Here is a 10964-nt window from a genome sequence, read left to right on the forward strand (position 1 = left end):
TGAGCAAACCGAAGGCAAGAGATCCACTCTCAAACCCTCAATCAAACTTTTTAAATAATCCATAATTAAAGCTTCAAGCTTTCTGGTTTTTTGGAATTTTCGGGTAAAGCCTTAAGGCTCTGATCTAGGCATTCAAAGCTTCCCTAAGAGCTAAGAATTATTCTCCAATTCCCAGTAAACTTCCAATCACCCTCCAATTCAATCTTCTAGTTTGAAGTTGAAATTTGTATATTTCAGTTTTCACGGTTTCATATACTACCTGGTTGTTGGATTTCTTGATTGGAAAATGTTTCTAGGATCATGTACAAGCTTTCTGTTGAAGTAAAACCCAATCAATAAATCTTAATCAAAACCCCATAAATTTGAATTTCTTAAGCTATTACTCAAGAACATCAACCCAGAAAGCCTCCTTACACGTTTCTAATGATGTTGGGAATCTATTTGGACCTGTTCCAATCCATCCCAATCATGTTTGATCAAGAACTAATTTTTTATAAAAAATAAATTTTAGTTCTTGAATTGGTCAAAACGAACCGATAGTGTTCATGTTTTGGTTCTATTCAACCATATGAAGCATAAGGAAACTATTGACAAGTTCCTTACGCTTAATCAAAGCCCAAAACTAGAAACCCATTTTTTGTATATAAACTATTTGGTTTGAATGGAACCCTTTCCCGATTGAATGATACATCAAGACGATGTTAAAAATGATCCTAAGAACTATTGGAAGCTTCCCATTCCCCTAGATCAAATGATCCAGTCCTCAAACGAAAACATCAAAAACTGTAGTTTTAATGTTCTTGAGGACCAAAGAACTTAGCCATAGTTTAGCTAGGACCGACAAAAGTTAGCCCAAGGCCAACTTAGGACTTAGTGTTCTTTGCACTTAGGACCGACAAAATTATCCTAAGGGTAACCTAGGACCGAGAATTCTCGCACCTGACCGAGAATTCCCAAACCTTGACGAGAACTTCAACACCCCGACCGAAGATTTTAGCACCTTAACCGAGGGACATCTACACCCGACCAAGGATTTTAGCACTTCGACTGAGAGGCTTTTGCACCCCGACCGAGAATCCCCAAATCCTAATCGAGGGGGTTCAGACCTAGGACCAAGGATTTTAACCCTGACCGATAAAAATCGCATCTAAAACCGAGGGCACCAGTCCATGGTCTGTTTGGTTTCATTTTTAATATTTCAAATTTATTTTTATAATTTTGGGATCCTAAACTATTTTAAAGATAAAATAAATAGAAAATGATTTCAAAATATTTTAAGAATATTTCATAAAAAAAATATTTTGATAAGGGCTCATTTGGGATTTATTTTTAAACCTTAATACTTTTAAAACTGATATTCTTCAGATACATTTCTCTTCAATCATCATCATTAGATACAAGTACCAACATTTAATATTGTTGTAACAATTTTAAATACATAAGAAATATGTGAATGCTTAGAACCGAAAGAATAATTGGTTAAAATAAAAACGTTATACAACAAATTTTCCAATAGCCAAGATTTTATAAAGTATTTTTAAACGGGTATAGATGATGTAGCGCGAAAGTCCTTTCCCGAGTATGACAAAACTATGAACCAAAACGAAACTCTAGTTAAAAATATGTTAGTACACGTATGCCTTTTTATTGATTTTAAAAATAATCTTTTAAATTAATTATTTTTAATTAATTTAAATAAAGATTTCTTTAATCAAATTTTTATTTGATTATCTCAAATCTAAAAGATTATTTGAAATTTGATAAAAAAATTAATTATTATTATATTTAATTTCAAAATTCCAAGACTCGTTTAAATTTTATTTTAAATAATGTTTTTTTAAAAGATTTCTGACCCGCAAACCAATGTTGAAATTTCTTGAATCTCAAGTTTTTCCATGACAAGGGTTTTTCGGAGGTTACAACTTCTAGGAACTCTACTAGGGATTACATTGTTTAACTCAAAAATATAAACTTGGCTTTTGAAAAATGTTTGTATCACATTTTCAACTTATTAGGCGCATCCTAGAAGGTACGACACCTAAGGGATGCATAAGCTTTATCCTAATAACTATTTAGGCCTACAAAGGGTACACAACCCTAAATATTACTTTCAGAAGTACACGATTGGAATCAGTTCTTCTACAAATTATGTGCAAAGATTGTCGATGATGAAAGAAAACTTGTTACAAATTGAGTGATGTTGTAAGACAAAAAACTAGAATGCATGAGATTGCCACTTCTGAGCAAAGAAAAGACGGGCATTGCACTAGTATTCCACCAATTATGCTTGGATTGCAAACAAACTTTATTAACGATCTTTCGATAGTCAAAACATGCTCTACATAGATGGTCCAAAATCCAAAAGGTACATGCATGGACATGCGACCCACACATGAACGGAATGACTTTAGCCAAGAAAATACTCCACTTAGGATATTTTATGCAAAACTTAGAGCAAAAATGTGTGATCTATGTAAGGGCTGTCATTAGTGCCAAATCTATGATAACCTAAAACATACTCTTGCCTCGCTCCTCTACAATATGACATCCCATTGACCCTTTTCTACTTGGGGCATTAATGTCATTAAGAAAATCTACCCCCATGCTTCAAATTGACTCAAGTTTATACTCATAACCATAGACTACTTCACCAAATGGGTTGACGCAGCCTCTTAGAAATTCTTGAAACCATCTCAAGTGGCGAAATTCATCTGCACTAGAATCATCGCTAGATATGGAGTCCCTCACGCCCTGATTTTAGACAATGGTCGACAATTCCAAGGAAATATATTGCAGCTTGTTAGGATCGGATACAACGATAGAGACTAGGGTCTAACTAAGTTGAACGCTTAAACACTTCGAATTTGATATTAACTCTGTTAGAAGTTAATATCCGTTTCTATTCTTCGCAAGTCGTCACAAACTCTTGAACGAAGTCAAGTGCGGAAATGTTTGTTTAGACTTGAAGCAGAAGATAAGGGATTGGAAGATACGGAAAATAAATAACACAATACAAAAAGGTTGTTTATGGATGTTCGGAGTAAACTCTCCTACGTCACCCCTTCTTTTCGACCTCGAGAAGGATATTCTTCTCAACCTTGGGAAGAATATTCACTAGAAGACTTTGATTTGAATACAACGCATATACAAACCCAGTCGGACAACCATGACTTAGACACTGTCTGTTTTCGAACTCCTAATACACAACACTTGTTGAATAGTTATTATCTATTCAACTTACAAACAATCACACATATGTAAGAATTAATATAATGCTTTGTATGAACTGTCTCTCATACGAAAAAAACTAATGAAAAATCTTGAATATATATTTGTAGAGAGAGAGTTTTTTTATTAGCAAGAGAGCCCAGATCATCAAGTCTGATTTATGTTTTATTTTAATCTTCTTATATATCCAAAGCACAACAACAATCATATCTTCTTTAATGGACACTTGTCCTCCTTCCGTTGGATGAGTGCCAGGATAGTACATTAGAGAATATGCTCTTTTGATCTTGTCTGTACTGTATGATAATGTGCCAAATATTCATTAATGGAATCGAAATGTACATCTCATGAAGTTTGAAATACATTGGTAGGTGACAGTCTACAGTAGATTTAGCTCAGCTGCTATGATAGACTGCCATTGACAAAAGTTTGCTCAAAAATAGAAACAAGTACTGGAAACGGTTAAAGCTGACTTCTGTAAATATAGGAAGCCGAACTTGAACATAATAACGGACAATACCGGTCTTGAACAATTTCAGTATTTTCTCAAACCGTTCGGTTTTACAGAATTTCGGTATTTTCTCAAACCGGATGCGCCTACGTGGCAGTTTTGGTATTTGCTCAGCTTCCCTGAAATAAATAAAAACTGAGAGTACTTACCACTGTACTACAACACCTTGTTGTTATCTTTAAATATATTAATATACTTGATATGACTTAACAATTATATATATATAATTGAACTTAGTTTTATCCATTCATTATCAAAACCTCTTCATAAATTATAATCTAACAATTTATCCTTTTTGATTATTTAAAATAAATATTCAAAACCTGGTAATTTTATAATCGTTGGCTAATTATCCTAAGTTATTAGCTAATTTAATCTAACAATTTCTCCCTTTTTGATTATTTAAACTAAATTATCAAACCATTAGATTTTATAATTAAATCAATTTAAGTATTATCGTAATCTAACAATCCTAAAATATTTCTAAGGTAAGAAAACTTAGACTCGGAAAATGGCTTTGTGAGAATGTTAGCCACTTCATGATTGTTGCCTTCATATGCTATGTCTGTCAGCAGTCGACTGTCCATATGTCATGCATACCCTTCCACGCTACAACCCTGTTTTATCTGCGTTCATAGACAATAACAAATATGGTACCCATTTTTCTTTGGGTTCGTGGCTTATTAGTCCATTGGGAATTCATACTTTGATTATTTTGATGGATTTCTCATTGTGTATGTATAGTGTATTTGGCAGATTGCTCTCTGCCTGCTGATGATTTCTTAACTTTAAAATATAAAGTTTGATAAAAAAAAAAGTTATTGACTTTCTGTCAATTTTTTCTTTGCCATACCAGCTAACTGCCATTCTTTCAGGATTCAGCCAGAAAGGATTCAGCCATCTTGAAGTTAGCTTTACATAAATCATCTCATCATTTGAAGTCAAATCATCACAGTTTGGATTAGTTCCTTTATCAGTTAAAGTACCCCTGACAAAACTTATTGTCTTAAGCTTGTCTTTTATCGGGTTTAACTTTTCACAAGACTTGTCTGGGCTGGCATTGTCAAATTCTCTAAACTAGATTTTCATCCGGCAGACCTCAGCATACTTATATGATGTCTGACTGCATCTTTAGACCTTGTCTAGGAACTAACCACATAAGTCAAACGTAGGTTTTCAAACGAAAGTGTTTGAATCTTTTCCTTGAGCTTCTCATTCTTAGATGAGAGCTCAACTATTTTTGTTTTCAACAACTTTTTGTTCAGAAATTTGAGATGAATAAGAGTTATCAGTTTCATATTTAATTTTATCTCATTGAAAGAGTCTGACAACTTCTTGTACTCAATGACCATGTCATTAAGTGCATCAGTTAAGTCATCTCTTGTTAATTATTCAGAAGAGAAGTTAAATACCTCAGATTCTTCTTCTACCATGAAGCAGGTAACAACTTCATCATTACTATCGCTAGATGAAGAGATGTTTGAATCGCTTTCGGCCCATTTTCCCTTACTTTCAGCAGCCATAAGAGCCTTCTGCTCTTTCTGGTTCTCCTTTATTTGGTTGTTACTCTCACACAGTTGAATCAACTTCTTCCAAATTTCTTTAATAGAGGAGCATGACTTGATCTTTCTGAACATATTTTTGCCCAGTGCCTTGTACAGAATATCTCTGGCGACATTAACCATGTTGTTCATCTTCTTATCTTCAGTCGTCCATTTGCATCTTGGCTTCTCAATCTTTATCGGGCCATCAGTGATAACATACCACATGTCGTCATCTTGTGAGGCTAGATGCACCTCCATGCAAATCTTCCAACCAACATAATCTTCAATGCAGAACATGGGGGGCTTTTTGATGAAAGACATGATGATATCTGATTACTTGAGAATAAAAAACAACTTGCTCTGATACCACGTGTTAGGATTGGGTACAACGATAGAAACTAGGGTCTAACTACGTTGAACGCTTATACACTTCGAATTTGATATTAACTCTATTAGAAGTTAATATCCGTTTCTATTCTTCTCAAATCGTCACAAACTTTTGAACGAAGTCAAGTGCGGAAGTGTTTATTTAGACTTGAAGCGGTAGATAAGGGATTAGAAGATACGGAAAATAAATAACACAAGACACAAAGATTGTTTATGAATGTTCAGAGTAAACTCTCCTACGTCACCCCTTCTTCTCGACCTCAAGAGGATATTCTTCTTAACCTTTGGAAGAATATTCACTAGAAGACTTTGGTTTGAATACAACGCTTATACAAACCCAGTCGGACAACCAAGACTTAGACACTATTTGTTTCCGAACTCCTAGTACACAACACTTGTTGAAAATATACTATCTATTCAACTTACAAACAATCACACAGATGTAAGAATTAATACAATACTTTGTATGAACAGTCTCTAACACGAAAAACGCTAAGGCAAAAGCTTGAATATATATTTGTAGAGAGAGAGTTTTTTTATTAGCAAAAGAGGCTAGATCATCACGTCTAATTTATGTTTTCCTTTAATCTTCTTATATATCCAAAGCACAATAACAGTCATATCTTCTTCAATGGACACTTATCCTCCTTCCGTTGGATGAGTGCCAAGATAGTACATCGGAGAATATGCTCTTTAGATATTGTCTGTACTGGATGATAATGTGCCAAATATTCATTAATGGAATCGAAACGTACATATCATGAAGTTTGAAATACTTTGGTAGGTGACAATTTACAGTAGGTTTAGCTCAGCTGCTATGATAGACTTCCATTGACAAAAGCTTGCTCAAAAAATAGAAACAAGTACTGAAAATGGTTAAAGCTGACTTTTGTAAATATCGGAAGCGGATGCTTGTTCAAATATAGAAACGAGTACCGGACTTGAACATGATACCGGGCAATACTGGTCTTGAACAATTTTGGTATTTTCTCAAACCGGATGCGCCTATGTGGCAGTTTCAGTATTTTGGAGCGCTTCCGGTTTTTATAATGCTGGATGCGCCTACGTAGCAGTTGCATCTGGTGAGATTCGAACCATGGTCACCAAGGTGACAGACAAGAGTACTTACCACTATAATACAATACCTTATTGTTATCTATACTTGATATTACTTAACAATTATATATATATATATATAATTTAACTTATATATATAACTGAACTTAGTTTTATTCATTCATTATCAAAACCTTTTCATAAATTATAATCTAACACAACTATTCGATGAGTTTAAAATTGAGCATCATAAGTAATCTCCCTACAAACCCCAAACTAATGGTGCGGTCGAAGCGGCACAGAAAAACGTGATTAGGATCATCAAAAAGATGACCAACACATATAAAGACTGGCATGCGAAACTGACATATGCCTTATGGGTTAACGTACAACCGATCAAACCTCGACGAATGAAAACCCATACTCACTAGTTTACGGTATGGATGACGTGCAACCAATCGAAATTGAGATCCCAATTCTAAGAATACTCTTGGAAATCCATGTAATTGAAGAATAATGTCTTAAATCTCATTATGATCAACTAACGTTAATGGAGGACAAAAGGTTAAACGCTCTATATAAAACCCAAGCCTACCAAAACGAATATCAAACACCTTCAACATAAAAGTGAAACCCAAAAACCTCAAAGAAGGTGATTTTGTTCTTAAACGAACCAGGGAACTCATAGATCCTAGGGGCAAATTTTACCCCCAATGGGAAGGACCCTTCCTAATCAAGAAAATCCTCTTCAGAGGAGTTATCCGTCTATGTACTATAGAAGGTGAAGAAATCATTGCACCAAGCAATCTTGACGCGCTTAAAATATATTTTGTATAATATCAAAAATACGCGCATAACGGCTTTAAGCTCAACCTTGAAAGAAGATTATTTCAATAGAATCCAACCACAAATTTTGTAAAACTTGCACCATGGACAGATGAATCATGTCCGAACTACAATAGACCCTGATTCTTCTTAGTATAAAAATAAAAGAGAGAGCGACGATACGTAAGCAACCTACATCTTTAAGAAAAGAAGAAAATCTTGATCCCAATCTTAAAAAATAGATGCAACGGATTTTAGAAAACAAATAGGGGCAAAGCAAAGAGCATCGCTTCCGACCAAGTGATATTCTCAAAAATAAAATTGAGGATTTCTTAATGACCCCGATTTAAGGGATATCAGTCATAAGGTCTTTTCGTCATAAACAATTATTCAAAGAGTAACCCTCCAAAGAAGGTTTTTAAGAAAAAGAACCAGAATAAATCCATACAAAAGCAAGGTCGAGAGACACAAATCGAGGAAGAACACTCATCACTCCTTTGTTAGAGAAAAGAGAGGTTTAAGACTTGATGCTTTGGGATGAAAAAGAAAAAAAATAAAAATGTCAAAAAGAGAACCGGAATAAACCCTAAAAATCTATGAAAAAATAGAAAAATGTTTATGTGTTGGTTTAGATATTGAAATCACCATTCGTACTCAGACTCTAGTCTTGATTGCTACGATAAGAACAAAATGTATCGATTTTAACAGACCCAAAACCCAAAAATGGCTCAAAGAGGTTGAGATATTGAAATCACCATTCGTTGCTCACTCAAACTCTAGTCTTGATTGCTACGGAAAGGGAAAGAATATATCGATTCTACTAGATATACCTAGAGTCAAGAAAATAAAAAAAATGGCAAACAAAAACCAAAAGTAGAAAGTTGATAAACCTCTTTACGTAATGTTTCAAGATGAGTTAACTTTCAAAAAAATATAGTTTAAGGCCAAGCAAATAAACACAATTGTACCATATCAAAACATTATAGTTTTGACCATCTTCATTGAGAGTTATGATTTCGGATAATCATTTATACACGAGATCAAATTTATAGTCGATATCTCGAAAATCGGGGAAAAAAAATCTAATTCCTTTACAAGAATCACAAAGGACAAAAAAAGATGTTTAGAGCCAAACCTCGAACACGTTACAAATCTAAAATGTCATGATTCATTAAAGGGATCAAGGTTCATACCAATCTAAAAAAAATGATAGGGCTGGAGAATAAAAAATATATATGTCCCTTTAACCAAAAACATGAGTCACTTGTTCATAAATAAAGCTTGAAACTACCGATTAACAGATTTCAACTAACTATGAATGTCATTTGTGGAAAGAAAAAGGGAAAAAAATATGTTGAAATATTCCCTTAAAAGGCAAAGGCCAAGACCGATACTGCAAAAGTCAAGCAAGCAAAATTGAGTCTTTAAAACGTTATATGTCGATAAGTACCGCGATCATTCGTACATGATCTACCAAAACACTATATGTCGATAAGTCCAAAAACCTTATATGTCGATAAGTACCGAAATCATCCGTACATGATCTGACAAAAACCCCTATCTTTCGATAGGTACAAGACATCGTTTTTACACGATTCAACCAAAAACCCTTTTTGTCGATATGTTTAAAACCTTATCTATCGATAAGTATAGCGATCATTCGAACATGATCCGTCAAAACCCTATTTGTCGATAGGTCCAAAACTTTATATGTCGATAAGTACAACGATCATTCATACATGATCCATTAAAACCCTATATGTCGATAGGTCTAAAACCTTATGTGTCGATAAGTATCGCAATCAATCGAACATTGTAGACACTCTATTTTTATACCCGGAATTAAAATGAGTCTGTAGTTCAATATGATGTTCATACTTGAATATTGGACTGGAAGAGAAAAATTTTAAAAATCACTTTTTGAAATTGGCTTGAGTGACCCACGAATAGTGGTCCAAAAACTAATTTTCAATAATACTCGAGCTTCATATGTTCAAAATGACCGCCTTGAAAATCATGAACTTTAAGTATAATATTGTTGTTGGACAAAATCTACTGAACAACCAGTTCAGAGCTCAATTGTGTGTCCAAACATCATTTTTTCAAAAAGAGTCAAAATTCGAAAAATCTGAAACGTTTAGATTGACCAGTACTAAAAATATTGAATTAGCAATTTTGTGTAGAAGACCTTCAAAAGGGCAAAAACGTTAAAACTTAGTTGAACCAGGAGAGTTAAGAGCGGGTCAACAGAAGTCAACAAACTAGGTGGCACTCCAAAGAATTCAAAAAAATGTGCACGCTAACGTCCTGATGACGCTATGCGCGGGATTATTTGGAACATTTAGGTTATTTTTTTGCTGAAGAATCTTGAAGGCAACTTTGAAAAATCACCCAAGTCACTATACAACTAGAATTAGTTGTGCTTAGATGTTTTGGAAAGCTTGAAAAGTCCTCTATAATGTTCGTTTGTATCCGGAATAACATCAAGGCTCTTAACCCCCTTCAAATCGGCGATGGAAAATGATGCGACCAAGAAAGGATGAAACTAGACATGTCCTCGGTATTTAATTCATAACTAATGTTGTAGTGATTAGTTTTTAGATTGTGACATACGGTTGGAAATCTAAGACATAGACCGTTCGAATGACATTAGTCATGTGTCTCCATTCAACGATTAAGGTAGTCAATTTAGTCCGACAACTTGATGCATGCTCCTCCACTTTATTCCTGAAGGGAACTAAAGCATGGGGGACTTTGAAAATTCATATCTTTTGATTGTTTCAACCATTTTAAGAAAACGGGATACTATTAGAAAGACCTTTGAGTTAGCTTCCATTTGATACCAAGTATCACTCATGGTTTGACATACAACCATGTTGTTCACTTTAAAACCCTCGACACCCCATAATATATGTCGATAAGTACCGCGATCATTCGTACATGATCTGTCAAAACCCTATATGTTGATAGGTCCAAAACCTTATATATCGATAAGTACCACGATCATTCGAATATGATCAATCAAAACCCTATATGTCGATAGGTCCTAAACCTTATATGTCGATAAGTACCGCGATCATTCGTACATGATCCACAAAACTCTATCTGTTGATAGGTTCAAAATCGTATATGTCAATAAGTACCGCGATCATTTGTACATTATCCACAAAATCCTATCTGTCGATAGTTCCAAAACCTTATATGTCAATAAGTCCTAAGATCATTCATACATGATCCGCCAAACCCTATATGTCGATAAGTCCAAAACATTATATGTTGATAAGTCCCATGATCATTCGTACATTATATGCCAAACCCTATATGTCGATAGGTCTAAGAAACTTTATATGTCGATAAGTCCCACGATCATTTGTACATGATCTGCCAAAACCCTATCCCTCGATGAGTATCCA

Source organism: Impatiens glandulifera, chromosome 3, assembly GCF_907164915.1.
Source record: "Impatiens glandulifera chromosome 3, dImpGla2.1, whole genome shotgun sequence".
Taxonomy (NCBI): Eukaryota; Viridiplantae; Streptophyta; class Magnoliopsida; order Ericales; family Balsaminaceae; genus Impatiens; species Impatiens glandulifera.